The 23,421-nt window shown below is 37.2% G+C and overlaps 1 protein-coding gene across 2 annotated transcripts in view; it reads left to right on the top strand.

Moving 5' to 3' along the window:
- The first annotated feature begins 274 nt into the window (after nt 1-274).
- LOC131665551 (agrin-like) overlaps nt 275-23,421 on the top strand; it is a 213,429-nt gene continuing 190,282 nt past the window's right edge. For both annotated transcript variants that reach the window (XM_058937487.1, XM_058937488.1), the window contains exon 1: nt 275-715. The gene's annotated coding sequence lies outside the window, so the exon portion shown is untranslated. The remainder of the gene's footprint in view (nt 716-23,421) is intronic.

Below are 23,421 nucleotides of genomic sequence, written 5' to 3'. Positions count from 1 at the left end.
TGAAGCATCGCCAAGAGTGAGTGAAAGAGAGTGTGCGTCTGTTGTGCGCATGCGCGCTGCAAGCCCGTTGGGGTGGGTCGTGGAACGAGTCGTTTTCGGGGGTAACGCTCTCTCTTTCTCTCTCTCACGCTCTTGTACTAGTCGTAGTAAGTCTCCCGCGTGCGGCGGCACATAGTGTTGGTGTAGTAGTGGGGGGTTGAGGTTCAGATCGCGAGTGCGCGCGATATATCCTGGCGGACGATTCGCGCCTCAGTCGGCCGGCGAACGTCGCGTGCCGAGCCTTCGTTTCCGGCGCGCGCTACTCCGTGGCGCTCTTAGACCGTGTAGTCGTCGTGTACATTGCGGCAAGTTTCGATTTTTGTTGAAAAATGATAGGTATGATAAATAAACAAGTGTGTTATTATGTGCGAAAAGAAAGTAGCCAATGTGATTATGATGTGCTGTGTGTTGAGTAAAAAAGTGGTCGCCCCCGTATAGAAAATCAGTGATGAAAATTTTGACAGACCTATGACTTTCGACTGTTTTTCTTCGATTTTACTTTTACATATCACTGTGACAAATCCACTGTCGATTTTTGAGGCAAAATATACATATCCAGCTGGATAGGTGGGCGACCATCGGAAGAGAATAATAATTTTCGGGGATGAATGTGATGTCACGATGGGGGCAGATGGTGTTGATTGCAAAGCGCTGGCGCAGCATCACTGTGTGACAGGTAAATATTGGTTTTAAAATTCGTTGCTTGTTTGGGTGACAATGCTTTTACGATTAGTCGAGGCGCATTTTGAGATCCAAGCAGGGCAATGAACTTTCATGTGGGGATTTTGAATTGCAAATTATAATTTTCTTTTGAGGGCTCTTGTACATAATGTCGTTAGAGGTAAAACTGAAGTGATCATGTTGATAATTGTGTTGGAGAGTATTTCAGAATATGATCAGTATCGAAAAAAGATTTGTAAGAAGTGATGATTCAATTGTTAAAATTGAAATTGTTAAATAAATAATCAAGAGTTAAATTTGTGCACTTAGAATATTAAAATGTTTTTAAATGTTAATAAATACAAATATACCTCAAAGAAATACCGTAGAAATACTTGCACTAATCTTACGCTGACTATAACTGTATATTGAAAAGTTGATTGAATGTTTTGTAATATTCATAATACTTTTATGACATCGACATATGCGAGTGGTGCTTTTTATTACTTCTCATGTATCGTGAGCATAAAGAACAATGAAGAATTCAATTGAATGGGAAGTCAAGAATGTGCACGTAAATCAGATACCATGGAATGGAAAAACAATGCCCATTCAGTATAATCATTTGCATTGATAGAATCGAACTTTTCCTATTTCCTCATTTGAAATATTAAGGGTGACTATTTATGGCTGGTAAATTTATGAAATATTCTCTAAAAAAATTATTTTTTTACAATTTAGAATCTCCGATACAAGAAAGTTATGAAGCAATTTTTATTGAAAAAAGTATAACTAATAAAAACAAGAAGTGAAAATAAGTCGATTTTTATAAACTTTTTTTTATTCGTCATTTCGTTCCAGTAAAATTAACAATATACAAAGTACGTCAAATCATTTATTGAAATTGATAGTTTAGAAATATTTGAAAAAAATAGTAATATACCAAAACTCGCAACTGATTCACTTCGCCTTGAATAATCCATCAACGGATTAAGTAAACTTATTCGCATTAACGATGCGAAGATTATTTTTTGTAACGCACAGCGAAATAAAAAGTAGCGACTATATTTTCATCCCGACGTTCATTTCCGGACGCAGTAATTCACTGCGAGGGAAAAAAGGAACTTGCGCTCGACCGATAAATTCCGTATAAAAATTTGCCGCACCCGCGAGCGTAAAGCTTTTAGTGCGCTGCAGCAGCGCAGCAGCCTTAAAAAACGCGGGGTTAAGCGAACAACAAAAAAATAAGAATCCTGGGCTGTATAACGCCATAAGCGATCGCGATTACGGGGCAGTATATCAACTAGCCTCCACCGTGCTTGCAACAGAGAGAGAAAGAACGTAGGAAAAAGTATGGAAAGTTTTTCGTTGCAGCAGGCAGCTTGTGATTCGATTTCGCCCCTAGAAGTTAATCACGGTTAAGCAAGGAAAACTTGCAGAGTTTTCTTTGTCGAGCACGAACGTAAATTTGCCATTCCTGAAAGATATTGTTTCGCTAATGGAAACAAAAGGTGTTGAATTACACGCGGTTCAGAAACTGAATATGGAAGAGTTAACAAATATTCGTTATTTTTCATACAATATTATTACAAACATAATAAAAAGGCAATCATTTTCATGAAATCTCACGTAACCGTTGCACTTTGTCCTTTATGTTGGTTGTCTTTGATATTGTCCTATGTGTTTACACATGTATAATTTCAGTCCAGCATTAAATCCAAATAAAATTCATCGACGCGAAAAATAACGTTTTTCCTCTCTTCGGTACTTTTTTTCAATGAAAACATCAGATGAAAGTAATTATGTTCATAAACTTTACGCGGTTTTTATATATCGAAGTACTATGTTTGACGTCTCCTGCTTTTAATGTAGTTCATAAATATTCGTTAGTTCAAAATAAGAATATTGCAAAAGTATATCTATATCTCTCTTCAGATTTTTATATTCTATACATTAGGGACGAGTGATTTACAAATATTTTCTTTATTTCAATAGCAACGTAATTTATCATTCAGCAAAAATCACTTCAAAGAAGTTTTATTTACTTAGAATGTCAGTAGGTAGTTAAGAGAATTCACAATCAGTCCAAGTTTGCGTGACACAATCGAGTTGAGAAAAAACTTTCTAAAAGGGAAACAAAAAATGCTGCCTGCCTGGCATTTTCACACGGCAATCAATTATTTCGCCACTCCAAACTGCCAACTCAAAAAAAGCCAAATCCACTCGCCGGTGGGGAAAAACAATCAAGCGTCGACTGGCGTTTTTTTTTTCACCCTCACCTCCAATTACAAAAACCCTACCCGTCACGCAATTAATACGTCGAGTCGTGTTTTATCACAACTGTGTACCCTCTTCCGGTTATAGGGTTGCACAGCACGACGACGAAATAAAAAAGGAGAGTGCCTGAAGAAGAAGCAGCAGTGAGCTACACTGCTCGCCGTAACGATGACGCGACAGATAGAGACAGCAGATTGCTGTGTCGGACGGGGAAAAGAGGAGAGACTTTAAAGCCAGGAGGTAATGAAGCGCTGAGGTGTGCTATCGTGATCGAGGTGTGACGCGCGGAATTTCTTTCTTGTTTCTCGTTTTGGCGTGTGGCTGTCACTGTAGCTATATAGCTAGCCTACGCTTTTGATCTTTCAGGCGAGAGTTTTCCCGATGCTCTGCGGCATCGTGCTGTCGCTTGTTCACCATGAAAATTGAAGGTTGCCGTTGTCGACAAACATTTCTTTTTTTAAGCGTATTTTCATCGAGATTGATGAATGTCTTTTTTTCTCTCGCAATTATCCGGAGATTTTGGTTAAAGTTGTCACGAGAGATTAATTGCTTTCGATGCCGATAAAAAATACTTTCTGAACAACTCATGCAACGATCGATAATGAAACATATTTTTTATAGTTAACGGCAAATACATTTTTTGGAAAAAACGGAATTTTATCTTAAAATTGAGTGCATACTCTACATTTTTTTTTTATTAACTTTGTGTTAATGCTTTATGAAAAATTCATGTGCTTTCATGGCAATATGTATTCATGACATTGATATCCATATTTTCTCCAAGAAACGTGCATCAAATGCTAAGCCTGTGCACATACACCATGGTTGTCACTTGTAGCTTGCACTTGGTAAAAGAACACATTTTTTAACAATTGACTGCGAAAAACTTTTTTCTTCATTTTATACTCTCGGAAATAGTTATAATTAGTTAGGAAGCTTATTCTTGCTTTTAGAACAACGTTGTATAATTGATAATGAATAATCGCAATTTTCATCGGATGAAATCTCAAACCTGCGATGACAAAGGGATGCAGTGAACACAGAGAGAGAGAGAGAGAGAGAGAGAGAGAGAGAGAGCTTAGAAGCTCGCCTGGAGGCTTCGTTATCCGATAGATAATTAATTACCGGCATTGCCGCTCTGCAGCTAAAGCGACATTGCTGCTGCGTCACTCTTGTCTTGTCTTTGGGAGTGGAAAGCCCTTTTGTGTGGTACTGAATTCGGAGACGGTTCTACGTTCTCGCAAAGCGTATGTTCACCTAGAGTTAACTCAAGGATATTGGTGATTGGCTGATAGTTGTCATTGTCTATTGCTTCTCCCCTTTTCTCTTCTAAATTAATCGACATATGAATTCACTCAAAAAATATAATTGTTATATTATATAGCTGAATATTTGTGCGATCAAAATTATTAAACTGCGTTTAGTGTGGGTAATGTCCAGTGAAAAAAATCCATTTTCCGCGTGACAAAAGGCTTTTAATTTAATAATATAAGAGAAGAAAGAGAATATTTCATATACATACACGAAAGATATCATATTCGCCACATGCGCAAAATACATGAGGCGCACACGGTGCCGCTCCACGCGCAAAACGCTTTTGCGGTCTGAAAAAATATACGAAATCTCGTTTCCGTGCGCAAAGTACGTAATATAACATGACTTGAGCATCAAAAGAAATAGAGTGCAGGTTTATATTATTAAATTTGGGTTACATATAAGCGCCTAAAAAAAGTATTAATTTGTGGAATAATCTTCGAAGTAGCGTATAAATTTTTTTCCCTGAGAGCCAATGAAATAGCTGGAGGGTATGTTTTCCAATCACACAAAATTTTTTGCGAATATCTGCGGATAAAAAGTTCCATTGCAAAGAAAAATGCCCAGCGGCTTTTTTCCAGTACCTATGATTCGCACAAAATCTCACCGAACTATTTAGTAGTACTTTATGAAGCATAACAACTAGAGGTATTGTATAGAAACATATAAATAAATTATTTAAAAAGGCGGTTGTTTTTATTGTAAACGAAAATGCGTTTTTAAATTAATTATGCTTGTTTTAATTAATGAATAATTAATTTTGTAGATTAAGCTTTCATGTCAATCGCTTAAAAAATTTCAAAATATGTTATTCATGAGCAGAAATAACATCAAAGCGCTAATAAGCGCAAGAGAAACTGAGTAAACTTTCATCACAGAAAGGGTATCAAATTATAAATCCTATCTTGTCGAGTAGTAGCTCTTATTCAAAATTATTAAAATCCAGTCAGATGAGCTCTCTCGAGTTTGGTAGAGGCAAGCGAAATAAAAAGAAGGAAGGGGGAGTACGATAAAAATCAGAGAGCCGTATGAAGGCCCGACTAACAACTCGGCGAAAACTGTAATTTTATTAGGCAACTTCCTCTAGAGAAGAATCCTCCTCGGCTGATCATAAAGTTGGACAGTCGTCGGAGAATTTAATTAGCCCAACGTAACTTTCGCAAGCGATTTCATTTTGCGACGACGACGAAAAAACCGAATGGCGATGATCTCTCTATTTTTTCTCTCTCTTCTTTAATGCTACGCTTCGTTGGATAAACTGACCTCTTCAAGGAAGGAAGAGCTAGTTTGAGTGGAAAGTACTAAGGATTATGAGCTGGAATTCTTACTGTTTGACGACGGGATTCTGCTCGTAGATGAGATGTTCAAGATAACAGCGAGAAGGACTCAGAATTATAACACACAAAAAGCTCAATTCGTTCAATTATAAATCCATTGTGTTTAGATGAAAATTTTGACTTAAAAATTCAATTGTATAAACTCTCAAAAGGGTCATTTACATCATCACTGATGTTTTTATTATCAGCGCTCAATCATACACATACCGGGAAAGAAAAATACATCCAAAAGAATAAAAATCGAAATTAAAAACACGTTTGCCAGAGAGAGAGAGAGAGAGAGAGAGAGAGAGAGAGCGAGAAAGGGGGGGGGGGAGGATAGACAGACAGAGAGGAATAGAGAAAATCCATCGATCTAACAACAAAGCTCTTGAAACCAACGCGGAGTATTCTTCAATTTTCCCGTGCTTCCGCCCATATGTGCCAGAGCATTCGCGCACGAGGGCACATGTGTTAGATTTTGCCTCATTTTCGTGAGTCTTTTTTTTGAACAATGTGCTTTGAGTATCGACCTTTTGCCGAAGAGAAAGAAGAAGCCTTTTCATTGAGCCCCTTTGCCTTCCTTTTCGTAGATAGACCGCGTAAAACGCGAAAGAGTGTATGGTTTTTTTTCCTTTCTCTCATTCTGAACGCGACTCTTTGCGTGTGCCTTTCACCTAGAAACCTTCTTTTTTTAACCGAAAGGATCGCGTAGATACAAACGAACATAGGGGATCAAAGCAATAGCATCAAATTCATTTGTCGTAATCGAACGCAGCGTCCTAAAAACTTCTAAAGCTTATGAATTCCATACAATACTATTTTACAAGTTTTTTCTTTTGTTCGGAAAAAATGACCGAAAATTACAGAAACACGTACATCTCCCAAAAAAATACAATACGTTACTCGTCCAAGTAAGAATATATAGTTATAGTCCATCTAACAAAAGAAATGACTTGCCCGTCCTCTGAAATTACACACGTTGACCATTGAGCTGTATCAGAACCGCATCTCCGCATCTCTAGCATCCAATAGAGAAGGGTGGGATTGTTACAAAACGGCTTTAGCTATCGGCGTCTGATCAAACAAAGCACCTCGCGTTGACGATCGTATCACACACGTACAGAAGAGCGACGAGGCCTCTTTTATTCCTCGCGTAATCACGTTAAAACTATACGACCCGCGCGTAAAAAGAAGGAACGCCTATATGTGTGTGTATTTGTTTCGTAAAGTGTCGACCTAAAGCCATTTGTTATCCCTCGTTCTGAGGATTTGTTGATGGCAGGCTTGAAACAAAAAAAAACAGAGAGAGAGAGAGAGTGAGAGAGAGAGAGAGAGAGAGGGAGGGAGAGAGAGAGAGAGAGAGAGAGAGATAGAGAGACAACGGAACGAAATGAGGAAATTGGATTTTTGATGTGGAAAAATCACGAGAAATAAAAATCTTTCTCTTTCATGTGGAATGTCGTTGATCCAATCGGTTCTGAAATATATTATTCATCTAAAAGTGATGTTTTTGGTGATTTGAACCACACAATAGCATTTTTTCTTTATTTGTAAATAATTTTGTGAAATTTAGGGATTCATTAATGTCTAACTGTATGTTCAATACTGTCAATTCTTTCATAATTTCTATGTGAAATCAATTCGTAAAAATTTCTTATTCACGGAGCTTTGAAGATGCAATTATTAAAAAATACTGTTTCATTCAAAATATAATTTGACAGATTTTTCATACTTGTTATCCTGGACTTTATTTTATAAAATTTTTCTCAATCCACATTTAACCAAGATAAATTTTTTTCACAGATCTCACTCGTAAAACTTGATCCCACTCATCGACGAAAAAAATACATACTAGACAACAAGGAAAAAAACCTCTACAAACATCCGTATTACACACAAGCGCGCGCGTACATACACACACACACACACACACACACACACACACACACAAGATCGTGGTGCGTATACAATTCGTACTGGAGAGTTCGAATTTTACGAGTGTAGAAGCTTGTTCAGCCATGCATATTTGCCACGTCATGGAGCCGAAACGGCTTATACGACGCGCGCGAGTCATACACTCGAGCCCCCCACCCACCCACCCATGTCGATGGTTTGAGATCCCTATATATTTATCGCGTGCACTACGATAAATTTCGCGGTCGTCGAGATTTTTCTTCGACAACTTTTTTTTTCGACAGCTTTGAAGGAGACTTTGCCTCTTTCATTTTTATATTCTATCTGAATGACAGAGTACTGAGACTCGACGGATTTTTGCTGCAGCATCGATTTTTCATTGAAATAGGAATGAGTACAGCCATGTAAAAGGTGATTTATTTTTTTTCTTTTTAGACTCTGCAGTAATTATGTATTTTTATTATGAAACTGATTCGCGCGTATTAGCTGCAATTTCAACTCAACATTTATAACATTTTTTCTTTAGAGAAGTTAAAATTAACAAAAATAACATAGTGTGAACACACTCTCGCGTAATACTTTTACCACGACTTTTAATTAGCCGAGAGCACGAATAAAAAGTTTTCAGCTTATTAAAAAAACATTCTCCTTGAAAGCAATCCAATTGTCATTTTAAATCCCACTGCAGAATAAAAGCTGGAAAAAAGATGAACAATCCGGTGTACATTTATACGCCTCGCAACTTGTCGTCCTCGTCGACGTTCCTTCTATGAAAAGCTTTCAAATGTAAATAGCGTCGGTTTAAAATTTCTTCTTTCTTTTCTACACCAAATAGAATGTTCTGTTTACTGTTACGGTATCTGACGGTAAACCTAAAAATAAAAGAATAAGAAGAAGGGAAAAAAATATAAAAGAACGAGTGATTTTTGGAAAATTAGCAACGACGAAAGAAGAAGTTAAATCGGCTGGATGGGCCAAAGTGGCGTTAGAAGTAAACTCGAAACCCGGAAACAAGGACTAAAGACTCATCAGGGTTCCATTTGAGTAACTAATTAACTTATTCTATTACCGTCTTTCTTGTGCTACAGCAGAAAAAAAAAGAGCCGCAGGGAAGGTAAGAGAAGAGAAAGAAGAAGTGCATCTGGTATATACGACCTATAAAATACCGGCAATCGCTTTGAATTTATGAACGAGTAAACTTTACTTTAATTGTTTTCTTCTTTATAGCTTGATAATTATTAGAAACTGTTCACGTTTTCGAACGAGTAAACTAACAAAACAAAATTATTTTTACTTATCCATGTATCTTGAAAACTAAAATAATGAAACATCAAAGTAGTTTTAAACTTTACAATACTCGTCACCTCAGTCTACAAAGTTTTTCATAAACAAGTTGAATGAACGAATTATTCCTTTAAAACTATGAATGCAAGCAAAGAAGAAAATTACGTAGTATAATATACAGAAAGCAAAATACTAAATGTGACATGTAACTACCGGATAAGCTCTGGGAGAAAAGTGATGAAAATTTTCTCGAGATTTAACTAAGCGCGTTCACCTTCATCCTTTTCTCCGCTCTTTCTCTCTTTTTGGAGGAACGCGAGCGCGCACACGGTCGACGCGAAAGGATGAAAGAGCTGCAAAGATGTAAATTGAAAGGAAGCGGCAGTTGTGCGAAATTGCCCAGCTCGAGAGAGACAAAAAATTAGCCGGCTATTATTTTTGAGCGAGGCGCCGGTCCTCCGTCGGATTAATGAGAGCTTAGCTCCAGGAAAGTTGTCTTTTGTTTTCTAAACTGCGATTTTGTTCACCTTTCAGGCATGTATGTGTATGTGTGCATTATATTCGTAATTCGAAACGAATTAAGAGTGCATGATATTAAAATTCCATTGTTTCATATTTTATATAAGTTAAGAGGTTAATCGATTGCGCATCCGTTTGGTTTCATTTTATGACTTACTTTACAAATGTATTTTTAATGTGAATACTGTTCTGCACATTTATAAAATGGAAAAAAAAAGTTTTCATACAATCCTTTAAAAGCTCTTGAGTTATCTAACGAGCTTCATTGTTATAGTTTCTCTTTCGTAACATAGTAAATGTGCGTACTAAAGCGTTTGTGTCGACCTGCATTACCGGCATTAGATGAAATCTATACACGCAAGCTCCAGAGAACCTCGGGGAAAATTTTATTGATGTATTATCAATTTTTGGATGCACAATAAAAAGGATATTAATACACTAGTTATGGCTATTAACAGTTTAATGAATTTTAAAAAGTGATGCCATAATATTTTTTTAATCTTTCACAAACTTCTAATTCTCATTGTCAGAGCTGCAAGACTTCCGACATATTTGCGTAATTAAATTAAAATTCCCTGCAAAGAGAGAAAGTTTGTAATTCAACATTTCACAGTGTATGAAATACGGATACTTGGTCAGAAATTTTTTATAAAACTCATTTCTAACTTTTTTATTCGCTTTTAGTCAAACTCCCAAACATGCACCCCAGTCAAATAATTCAACTTTGGAGCTCATTGCTCCGGAAATTTCGCTAAATAAAATATTTTTCGCGTGAAAAAAAAATGAGAAGAAATGGAGGCAAACATAAGCACGCAACTTTCGTTAAAGTCTTCTTCGGCAATCCTCTTGTCCTTGCGTCGGACTTTCGCCCCGACTCGTCTAAATCGACTTACCGAAGAATGGAACGTAAAACTTGCGCATATGTCAGATATAGCGTATGCGAAAGAATAGACGGTTCAGAAAAACTTTTGTTTACTTTCCAAGGGACTTTTTGTTACTGCATTGTAGCTTGATTCGAAGTGAATGCCAACAAGATGGATAAGTTATGAATTGCGCAGTCTTATGCTGATACGTCAGTTATTGTCATATTCTAAATATATGTTTTGAAGAATGAGTCATATCTAAATTCTCAATTTCAATTAAGAAAAATATCTTTTTTATATATATTATAAAAATAATGAATTTTCTTTTCTGTTACAGGTGAGTTCAACTCGACTATTATAAATTAATTTATAAATGTATAGAAGATAATCGAACGTTGTAAGTAGTATCGTAAATTAGTTTATAAAAGTATGGACGATATTCGAATCTTGAAAATATTTAGTATTTGCCATTTCAATTCTTTCATCAATTGAAATACACAAAATCATTACAATGACTATAGAATCAAAAAATGACACATCAACATATACTACGACTAGAATGATATAAATCTTCGTTTCCATGCCCCAAAGCAGAGCATAAAAATTTAGCTCCCAAAGCATGTGCGCATATACGTTAAATATCCCGTAACAAATTTGTAACAAGACATATACTTCACAATTCAAATAGCTAAAACTGAAGTTCTTAGACCAAGTAATATCACTTGTAAGCATCTCTTTTCGATATTCCCTCATTTAAAGAGTTGTCGATCAGAGAGAGCGAGTCTCGTTACGGCGGTGCAATGAAAACGTCAAGGCGAAGTTGGTAGTAGGAGGAGAGCCGTTAGCCGCACGTGCGATATCGGCTCGCACAACCAACTCAATTCCCATGATGGACGGGCACGCGCTGAAGACTTAATAACTGCGGTAATGGTGAGCTCTCGCAATCAAGCTAGCTCTACATCCGTCAGTAATAAGCAGAGACGGACGGATTCTAATTGGGCTGGCAAGGGTTAAAACTTTCGATTGTTTGAGTTTCGTTTCGAACTCTTTGCTACCGACGCTTTTTCTTTTTCTTCTCTTTTTTTGCTACCTCACTGCACTCTTTCGCGGGCTGGTTTTAATTGTTCGCGCCCCCCTCCTCCCGCGCTTTCCACCCTACTATTGTTGTCGGCCGACGCGGAAGTTATCCATTGCTCTTTGGGATGGGCTTGCTAGGCTGAAAGGCAATCGATTAATTGCTGTGCTTGAAGAACAATTCATATTTCAAAATCGCTTTGGCGAATTGCAGTTTTTCAAATCAATTTTCTTCGCAGCAGTGGATTTAATTTTTTAAATTCAATATGAAGAAAAAAAGACACTTGTAAAATTTCAGACAAAAATTCAAATAAAAGTTCACGTCTAGATATCTGCACCCAAAGTAAAATCTACTCGGCAACGGCGAATGAAATAAATTCCAAGGCATCTGGTTGCGCCAAAGGGGGCCAGCGGATCTATTAGCTGGATGGAAGCTGAGAGCTGTAAAAGCTGGGCATAAGTTTCTAACGAGACGATGCGCACTGACGTTACCTACTTTGCTCCAACGTTGACACAATCTCCGATTCACTTTGCGCTTTCCTTTTCCAAAAGAGGCGAGCCGTAGTAGTAGCGCCTGAGTCGCCCGAGTCTCTCTAACATTATAGCGAAAGCTCGGATTTACGAGCGAGGTTTCGTACATTTTTCTTCTTCTCTCGGCGGCTACGTGTGTAATGAGAACTACGTGGTTATTACGTGATAAGTGGATTAAATCGATAAAAAACCATAAGGAATTCAGATAATTGTTTGAATAAATATCAAAATAAAATATTAATGGTTAAACGTCATTTATTCCAAGTTTTACTGAAACGATATATGATGAGTTGATTTAAGAACACAGCAAATTCTTAATTATATTTTTTTGTTAAGCTATATCAATTATAAACTTTGGTACACATGATCTACAAAAATTTCATCAGTACGAAGTTTCTGCTTTTCGTATAGTCATATTCATTATTCACTTACCGATGGATCAACTTAATTCACGATTCATACGCATTACCCTCAAAGAGAGATAGAGAAAGAGAGAGAAAGCAGTCTCTAAAATACTCAACATTTGGCGAAAAGAAAGAAGGATGGAGGGGGAGAAAAAAATACGAGGCATATATGAATGTACATATATATATATATATATATATATATATATATATATATATATATATATAGAGAGAGAGAGAGAGAGAGAGAGAGAGAGAGAGAGAGATGGCCACATCGTGTGAACGGCCGAGTAAGCATTTTACGAGAGGACTGGGACCAAGGACGGATAAGGAATTCTCGAGTCGCACGGAGCGTTAAATCCGATGACGACGACGACGACGACGGTCCCTCGCGACGCGCTCATCTCCCTCGCTTCTCTCTGTATCTCTCTTTCTCACCACTCGTCTTTTTGCTATACTCAGTTTTATGGACTACTTTCGTTAACTGATTTAATGCATGAGTCTGCTTCCCATGCTTCGTCTCTCACTAAGAAATTCTATCATACTTTATGCGTATGTTCGTGGCAGTTACGTATCCTAGGGGAAATAATGACACGCAAATTATCAAGGGATTTTGTAATCAGGCTTATTGAAAATCTCAAGATTTTTTATTGAAATATTCATATTTCGGAATAGTTTCAATCTTAAACAAATGCTAAATAAAAGTTAGCTTCTTTTTTTTCATTCATTTACAAACGCAAAACAAAGAACTACGTTAATTTATTTACGATAGTGAATCTCAAAGGGAATCTTCAAGAACAAACAAAACAAAGATATCTTATATAGCAATAAACCAAAACAATATATCTACCCTCCATAGTGTGTACGAAGGAAACTTGGATAGTATATATGCTTAAGCATACAGCGACGCGACTCAGCTGTGCTGTATTAGCGTTTACGAGGCCCAACGCGTATACATAATACTATGCCCCCAAAGGATTCTCGTTCTCGCGGTTCTCGACTGCAGCAGTGGTGGTAGTGGTGGGTAGTAATAAAGCCCAGCATTCGCGCCTCTGCCGCGTGTGCGATAGCAGGCTTGACAATTTACGAGCGGTTTTTTTTTTGTCCTCGCTATTTTTCTCTGTCATTCATACTGCATGCAGCTTGGCCTGGTTGCCTCTGGACTTTTTTTATCTATTTATTTATTGGACGTGTTGGCGTTCATCACGACTTCTGTTGGCATTACTGATTATGTTGCCATGATGTGAAATACTAGGATTTTCATATTGTCCAACTGAATTTTTATTTTGATTACTTGGGTTTAGTTAACGGTTTTTCCGATAATAAGAATATGATACAGGAGCATTTGAGTATGAAAATATCGAAAAGATAAGAAAGCGTTATAAAATATTTTGTTTTTAAAATTCTGATCTTTTAATGCCACTATAATGATCGATACTATGATTTTTATGAAGGAACTATTTATCTTTTAACGACCAATGCAAATATCCTGCGTAAATAATCGACTCTATAATGTCAGGAATCTCATTTTACACAAGCAGTATAATTTATATCTGATAGTTGATTCCATGTCCGACTTAGCATTGACTCAATCTACTTAATTTTTTAAATAAATATTATTTAAAATTTTTTTTTACAAATATAATTACATTAAAATCAATGAACTTATATTTAGCTTTTCAACAACATTACCGATTCATCTCACCCTCTTTAAGACTAGACTAGACTAGATCTTGGTAAATCATCGTGAGAGGTTTTTCCATCGAATATTGCACAGCTACACAAAAAATCAGACATTGTTCAGTGTTAAGACGGTAATGTAAAAATAAAAAAAAGTAGAAGAAACTCACGTAGGTGAATTGATGTGATACGCGACGGATGGAAGTTGCGTTGTTAGCCGGGAGCGACCTTTCACTCGCTGACAATGTCGGATATTGACGCGCGTATGCCCTCCGAGAAAAGTTGTCAGCAGCGTGCGTTTCTTATTTTCGAGGTGTATTGACGAAAAGAATCTTGCGTATACCTATACTGTGTGTGTGTGTGTGTGTGTGTGTGTGTGTGTGTGTGTGTGTGTGTGTGTGTGTGTGTGTGTGTGTGTGTGTGTGTGTGTGTGTGTGTGTGTGTGTGTGTGTTTATGTGAGTATGTGAGAGAGAAGCATGTCGAATGCGCCGCAAATCTATTTTCGATAGAATGCTATTCGCCGAATGCTATTACACGAGAAGTGAGAGTACAATTCTCTTTTTACTAGATTTTCATCTGATAGCTCTTTTTTTCTGATGCGTCAATCTGAACGTAAGTCTATCTCTTAAGATTGGATACTTCTTTTAATGAACGTGATAACCGAATAAACTGTTAAAAAAACTAATATAGACAAGTAGAACTACTTTGGTTTCCTCAGACGTCATTATGATATAGTATATTACGATAGGTGTCACTTAAGTAGCTCATTATTGCACGCTTATATTAGCCCTCGTTCGTGCTCGGGCGCTAATATCACGCCGCGTAACGATAAGATACTTGAGACACAAGTATCGTACAACATTTTATAGTACTGTCGATCTTAAATCAGCACTTACGATTTGTCTATCCGTGACTTAAGATGGGTCAGTTTTGAACCGTAAGGTTAAGGCACGGGCGCTAACGAGTGCTCTAAGCACGGTGCAAAAATAAACTACTTAAGTCACATATAGGCGTTACTCAAGTACAGATTTTAGCCACGCAGTGTTATAAATATATTTACAGCATTTTGAGGACAAAAAGTTAGTTTTGGAAAACGCACGACTCTGCTTAATCTAAGTTAACTTTTTAATGAAAAGTAGTCTTCAAAAGCTCGAAAAAGTAAAGCAAGTAAAATCAAACCGATCGTTTTAATGTTAAATATCAGAAGAAGTGAAAAAAACCCTTAGCCTAGAAATTCAGCCCCAGAAATAAAAGAAAACGAAAGAAAGAAAAATATAAGAATGAAAGGAGGTCAGAACAAAAACCGAAAGGGATCGCTCGAGCAGCTTTGAATCGTTACTTCATGCTCAGAGTGTTCCAACAGAATCTACAGATAGAACGTGTAAGGTTACTCTTTGCGATATAAAAAAGAACGAAGATTGAAACTTCAAAAAGTCTAAGAACCGATGACGATAAGACAGAAAAAAAACAGCTGGCTCTAAAGAATAGATCGGCGTGTGACTGTGTGTGTGTGTGAGTGTGTGTCGATATAAAAAGAAATGCGAGTGAGATCGCGAGAAACAGAGAGGAGAGCCAAATGGAGATATCTTGTTTGGCACTCTGGGAAAAGAATATAAACGTGTGCCAAGGCGATTTTCACGAGCGACTTTCCCAAAAAGCTGCCCCGCTTTGCGACTCTGAGAAATTGTTTATTGGAAGCGGATAATTTTCTCACCTACATCGTGATCTTTTTATCCTACTAATTTTAAAAGATTAAAGTTGATTATTTCTTAATCATTTCGACGTTTGATACTTCTTTTGTCACAAATACATTTTGAGTTACACATGTCCAAGCTGTACCATCAATATTTTATCAATATTTGTATATTTAGAGTATTGAAAAAATTTGTTGAAACAAATGATTTCGCTCTTTGGCATAGCCGCGTTTTTATTAAAAAGTACAAACTTGAATATCTAATAACATCGCTAAATGCCTCTCTCTCCCTCTCCCCTTAGAGACTTTTCAATATGAGAAGTTTTGAAAGGGACACCTAACAAGTTCAATATTACATCACTCACGAGGGAGATGCCAATAAAAATTTCCATCAGGAACTTTTCACTTTTACCCGACCCAACCACCGTTCATCTTTGATCATGCAGTTTTCGCTCGGAAAAACGCTCTTCTTTCTCTCTAACTTTTATTTTGATCGAGGTCAGTTTTACGCAGCCTTTCACTTGAAACTTTTCCTCGAGAATAAGAAAAAAGAGAGATACCTCATTCGCAGAATATACATTTGAGCACGCGAAAGCCTCGGGGGACTTCCTTCCGCCGAATTTCACTTCATTTTTTAAAAGATCAGTAGCTCGGCCTAAATGTTTGCAATTACGTAAACGACAGCTTTCTTTCCGGCAGTGATAAGATCCTAGTAAAGTGCATTCTTATCTGGCTGGCTTGCTAGATATATAAGTCTGTTTCAGTTGTTTACGACCGGGGATAGAGCGAGAGAGGGAGACAGCTCACCTTACTGTGAGCTGCAAGTAGCCCGAACGGAATGATGCATTTTGTTCTGAATGAATTTGACGAATTAACTCAACTTTCGTCTCAACGAAACGCTTACTTGGAGGGAGAAGTATTTTAGCTAAAGATGACAATGGCCTTTGGAAATAAGAGACGAGCGAGCTTGAAAAACGAATGACAATGTTTAAATGCCGAGCTTAAATATCATACGAATTTCGAATTAATCCAGTCAAATATCTTCTTTTGAAGTATCGTAGTACAAAATAGGTCGTAACAATTCATTATCGTACTGTGGTAGTATACAGTAAATACGACTGTGCACAAGCCAGTGTGCAACGTATAAATAGAAGTCAAATTATCTGCCCTGTTTGAGCCACAGCTCCGCCTTTCCATATTTACTTACTTGATAAATAATTGGATATACGCGTAGGTGGCTTTCAGTGTGTATGAAGCATTAAAATGAATATTAATCGTTTCGCTGAGTTTGTTGAACTTCGTCCATCATAATCTACAACAGAAAAGTAAATTAACTTTACAATCGTTCTCATGCAGCTTGCTACGGGTTACAAAGTTTTACTTTGACTCTGTCAAGTTCGATAATCATAATTAATGTTAGCAAAAGTGAATTGCGTAAACACATTGAACTTTTGCGCGTAGGTTCCGTAGATAAACTTGTACACGCGGCGCGGCACGAGAAAATTACAAGTTTACTCTGTCTGACACCGCGACTTATACGCTTTCCATTAGAGTTTCGAAACTACTACAACGCACGAATATTAAAAAAAAGCGACGAAGGAGGAGGAGGAAGTGAAAAGAAAGGGTGGAAAGAGTGAGTGAGGGTTTGTTTGCCGACGAAGGAAGCTTCGGCTTAATGAGGCGACGCGGCCATCGCTCGCGACATGCCGGGAGATACAAAGATATGGCACGTACACCGCACACTTGCTCAGCAGTAGCAAGGGCCGATGACACGTCCAAAAGGGGACGATGACTGCTACGAGAAATTATTACGCTGTGTGTGTGTGTGTGTGTCTCGTCGTCGTCTTTTTTTCAAGGGGGTTTATATGACGTCGGAGCACTTCCCATGTCAAGGGTGCACGCGTGAATTTCGAAGGCTCAATTATGTGAGTGCGTGCATACTTGCTATGTGCATACCTACGTATATTTCTCTCTACTTACTTTTTTGGATAGGGGATATAACTTTTCGCTGATTTTTTTTGTTACACTCGGGTACCTAGTGCAAAATTAGCTGTTAGTGTTGGAAATATTTTGTGTATTTGGCTACAGATTAAATAATACTGACTTTTTGATATTTTATATCAATATATTAGTATAATATTATGTAATGGAGCGTATTGAATCAATAGATTATATTTAACAAAAAAAAATTTTTTTAATTTATTTATAGATTATTTGCAAATAAAAATTTTCAATGATAGTTCATTGTAAAAATATGATTTCATGTTACAATCCGAATGCGAAATTCGTGCTTGGCCAATTTTTATTTCTCTTTTATTTATTTTCCTTTTGGCATAATTTGGCTTAAAAATTAGAATGAATTACATAGATTTTTCCACGTAACAATTATATTCATATTCATCATTCAAAAATTCTTTGAAATATCAGTGGTTATGCAATTGCTTTCGGATATTTTTGTCACAAGCATTCAATGGAATTTTTTAATTAAAATTTTTTTTCCAATAATGCCAAGTTCATTGCAGCATTATAAGTAAAAGATGGAATTTATATTATGTAACTGCATAACGCATTTTCTTTTGTCTTGGTTTTCATTGTCGGTATTTTTAAATTAAACTTTGCTGTGCCAATAAAAAGCAGCTCTGTTATTTTTCAATTTAGCCCAGCACTTAGCACACTGCGCCCCGATAATCGCAAGCTTCGTCCTGAAAGTCTTCGCTTTATCTATGAAAAAGAAGTATCAAAGAACGAATTGTAAGGAAATTGTAAAAAAACCACGCTTACCATAATTAAAAACCAACTTTTTTTACCTTCCTAAGCTTCGACAATTATTGCGCGACAAAATAATGTAGTTACTTATTTTTCGTAAAGCTCGTTAAATATTCAACATAGTTAAAGTGTTGAGTCAAGTATTTTTTTAACACTATGAAATTGAATGACGATTCCAAGAATGTATAAAAAATAAATCATTGTTATTATGGAAATTGGGAGTAAAACATTATAATTGAAACTAATGCATTTCTTAGATTTTACACATCGTTCATTTTCAATATAAGCAAGCTATCAATTGATCCTTGTAAAAGTGATGAGGCCTGTAACCTGGTTAACATAAAATAATTTTTCTTTTTGTACATTTTTTTTGACCTTTGATGATTATTCCGTGCACAAAAATAACGATGACGTTTGATGTCGCATTTCACTGGTTCTTCATACTTCCGAGATAATGATCTCGTCTTAGAATGACGACAGAACACAAACGCGTGAATCTTCATTTAACATAGAAGTATATGTTCTTTCCATTCACGTCTCATACGTATACATATCTGACTTGTACATGGTGCATTTTACTCCCTTCTTGCTCGCATTTTGACGTCTCATCTTCTCTTACCTCTTCCACTTTCTTTTTCAAATCTTCCTCGTCTTGCTTTCAATCAAACTCATCGTGCTCTAGAGCTTTCACGTCTAGCTGTTCCCCCATTGTTATCGTCTCTTTCCGTGAGTAAGTGCTTTCAATGCAGAAATCCCTTTTAGCGTATAAAATACGTGTTGGAACTGAATGAAAGTAATTTGAAATTCAGTTACACAACGTTTCTAAGATCAATCAGGAATTATGTAAAAGCAATTTCACTATTATCAGAAGTCACTTTATCAATCTATAATTGCACTGCTGAAAACAACTTTTCATCTCGTTAGCCAAAATCTCGGTTGGCAAATAAACGAAGATAAGGCGAGATTTGCACGAAACCACGAAATTAGTTCAGCGGCTTAATTAAACTTGCAAAACAATGCTTATCGGGTGTGGCTGCTCACTTACGTACGGGTATACGTCTTCTCACTCTGTTTCTGCGCTGGACTCAATTCAAGGTCAAGTGCCCAAAAACACATATAGCAAATACCTTTAAGGAGTTTCCTCTAGTATTCGGTGGGGCTGCTAATTATCATCGTTCCCTTGGCAATTGCGCGAGCGAACGCCATTGTCGCGCGCGCGCGCGCGCCTAGGAGTTTGCGCAAAGTTGCAAGCTCCTTCGCATTCCGCGCTCGTAGAACGACCTCCCTGAAACGTCTTGCTGCTGCTGCTGCTGTTGCTGCTGCTGCTGCTGCCACCACCGCTGCCAATGTACACGAAAACTCGTAGCGACCGACTGCTTAAGTGGCTTCGACTCCGTCTTTATACGCGAGCGCACAACTTCTTGCCTACTGTCTTTTGTCCCTATATCGCTTCATTAGCTTTTCCTTGTGAATTTCACCAACTTCAGGTTATATTGTTCCTTAGAGCATAGCACGGCTTTTACATGTAGGAACTTTTCCAAGTATTTTATTTTTATCAAACCTTTTTTATTTGTATCTATACGTGCTTTCTGATAATGAGATTTTTATTCCATGCAGGCATTCCATTTGCTGAAATATTTTCTTGAAATGCACATACGTTCGCAATATTTTCTCACTGTAATCCGCAGATGACACAGCATAAAATTTCTTTATAGATAGTTACAATGAGATTTCGACTATAACGAACGGCAAAATAGCGACATAGGAAGAGAGAAAAAATCATCGACAAAAGTCCACTCAGCTGTATAGAAATCTATCGAATCTCGGAGCACGTGTTCAATACAACGAAAATAGAACAGACGACACGGCAACCGAACGTATCTTTCTGTCTCTCTCACTCACACTCACGACAGCATAATGAGAATCTTGTTATAGTTGGCAACCGAGAAATTGAGTTTTGTGCACACGTGTATATATGGCTACTCGAAGCTCGCACTCGCGAGCAATAAACAGAGCGACGCGAGAGAGTAAAATTGCAGTGAGGCAATCGAGGCGCAAAATCTGATCGATTCAATTTCTAGAGGCTTCATTACTAACTTCCAATCTCGCTCTGTATCTCTCTCTCTCTCTCTCTCTCTCTCTCTCTATCTTTGGTACGAACGAGCGACGCCGGAAGCGAGGAGCCTAAACTCTGATGTTGTTACCACCGAGAGATGGGAGAGAGCGAGAGCGAGAGAAAGAGAGTTCTGAAAGGAGTTCAAATGATGGGTTTGTAGCTGAGAATGAAAGGCGTTCTGAGGGAGTGAGAAAAAAACGAGGATTTATTGGACTGAAATTAGATTGAAAATTGTATGATAGGGGCCTCTGCAAACTTCTTTTTCAACTAGCGATATTTGTTAAGCTAGCTTTGAGCTGACAAATTTATAAAGAAAAGATAGATCAACCAATATTATTTTATTCACTACAGTCATAATACTAGTCAACTATACTGTATCAAATAATTAGAACAGTACAACAACTAATAAGCGAAATTTAACGGTAAGGCTGTACCATCTCATTAAAAAAAAGAAAATGAGGGAGTCACGAGCAAAGGGAAAATTATTGGATGGATTGCGACAGGCTGATCAGAAGATATCGGCACTGAAAATCGAGAAGACGAACAGGAGAAAATGAGGTAGAGATTCGAGCGAAAGAGATACGTACGGATTAGCAGGGCTTAACTTTCAGGCTCTTTTATTTTTGAACAGCGCTATCTACGCCGGGGTCTCGCACCAGCGAGCGAAAGAGAGACAGAGAGAGAGAGTTTATTTAGGGACGTGACTACTCGCCAGCGAGCTTCGTGTCTACCTTTGGCTTTACACTGTGTTAAATTTCACCAGTTCCCATTTTATTGGACATACGTATACCCTGGTAAGGCATACATTTCACAATGGACTCTTTCTAATTCATCTGGTTCATCATTCTGATTTACATCCCTGAAAATTTAATTTTTAACATTTTCATATTATTTCCTGAAAGTATATCTATTTCGATTTGAAATACAGGTGCACGACGAATCCGCACTCAAGCGAAAGAATAAATGAAGACAGAAACATCGAACAAAACAGCGTAGCAGCAGCAGCGAAACCGAGCGCAGAGCGTATAGTCGAAAATAGCAGACAATGACGAATGAAGCCACGTATGCGCAAAAAGGAAAAGCTAATGAAATACGACATCCATCTTACTCTCGCGCTACAACGCGGCTGTGTGTCGCTTGTTCAAAGGCACGACTTGATGCAATTCGATCGGGGTTTGCCCATTTCCACATCGCAGTTGAATAACGATCTATATAGCAAGCTTTCTCTCTGATTTGTTCTGAATGAATGTCGAGTTTTAATTAGACGCCACGTTTATTTTTACTTTAGAAACCATCGGAGAAGTATATAGGATTACTTGAGTCTCCTTTTATCTTGACAACTTTAACAAGAATTATTTTCTTGTTTATGATTTTCTGGTTATAATAATCTGAAAAAATTCTTCAGTAAGTATTTTCTTAATAATGACGTAAAAAACGAGGATATCAGCTAAAAATCGCTGCCATTCGCTGTACTTGTTAATAGCGCAAGCTCGTGTACGAGTGACATCCGCAAGAATTTTTTCCACGTCAACTGATAAATCAAAAGACAAGCTTTCAATATACGAGAGAAAGAGAGAGAGACATGTAAAAGTGTATATAATAATTAGGACTGCGCGTGAATGAACAAAATAAAGATATTTTCAATAAGTCATTCTCGTCGTTGGGCTTATTACAAATAAGAAGAGCCCCGCGTTCCCGCAAGTTATTTGTGTTTACACGAGGGTTTACCGTCGCCCGATTTAAAACATATGATAAAGCAAATATTGCATAGCTTGTACATAGTGATGAAAGCAACATGTATTCTATATTGGTGGTTGCTATTTGTGTTTGTTGAATTATTTTTTGGTTTATAAGGCTATTAGGGATTCGATTTTAATTTTTTGGATACATTGTTTATCTTGCATATTTTTTAAAAATTTTAAATGCTGAGAAAGGCAGATTTTTAAATATCCCTATTTTCGTGGAGAATCCATTACCTTAGGATATTGGAAAGTAATGCGATAGAGTTACGATTTTCACTTGCTACGGATAAAATCATATCTTTGCTCTTTCGGAAAGCATAATTTTACCGATCCTACGTATTTCTAAAGATTACATTTACGGAATGGCATTAATATAATAATTTTCAACCAAATTCTACTTGGCGACTAATTCTGAAACCCTTCAAATTGCAATTTCCTCCTTAAGTAGACAAATAGCGTCAATATAACTTACGCATGTAGAGAAGGGTGAGGGAGAGATGTGCCATTCCCTTTAAGCTAACTCATCTTCTCTCGAAAAGTTTGTTTATGGATGATCGTTGCTGTAAGTGAGCTTAATCTAAACTTCAATCGCAAAGACATATTTATTGAATATAATTGCTCTTAGGTATTTGAATTTCGTCTACGCAGAGATGTAATCGTGTGGGTTGTTTATGCGCGACGTTGGCATCTCAATGTATATCCTAATCTCTCTTTTGCTTTGCGTGCGGTATGTCTATACTCCTTTCGATAAGAGATAAGGAGTAAGAGATATAGGGCACCGAACGATCAATTCAACAGATTCTCATCTTGTTATCTTGCCGCAGTCGATTGGAAATGGTATGTAGTGGATAAGGGAGAGATTGGATCAACGGCTCTATTGCGGTATTATTCGTGTTTGCTCGTTACGAATGGCCGATGAATGTGGATCAAGGAAATTTTTATCGGGAAAATTATGTGAATCTAACTCTTAATAAGTAGTTGCTTATTTGGAAATGACATTTCTATCGTGATCTTCATTATTAGAAACTTCATCAGAAATCAATCCTCATTGCTTATCTTATTCATCCTGCGTAAATCAAGATAACCCCAACGTAAACAATATCAATAACAGTTTCGCTTGCAATGTCGCGTCGTCGTCGTACGGTGTTCCTTATGTTTTTCTTGGAAACGATGCTAGTGAGAGGAAGGGGTCGTATACTCAAGGCTCAGAAGTTGAACGAAGCTG

The sequence above is a fragment of the Phymastichus coffea genome, unplaced genomic scaffold, assembly GCF_024137745.1.
Source record: "Phymastichus coffea isolate CEN01 unplaced genomic scaffold, Cenicafe_Pcof_1.1 PCOF00052, whole genome shotgun sequence".
Taxonomy (NCBI): domain Eukaryota; kingdom Metazoa; phylum Arthropoda; class Insecta; order Hymenoptera; family Eulophidae; genus Phymastichus; species Phymastichus coffea.
The sequence above is the reverse complement of the archived record's forward strand: the minus strand, read 5'-3'. Positions and strand labels throughout refer to the sequence as shown.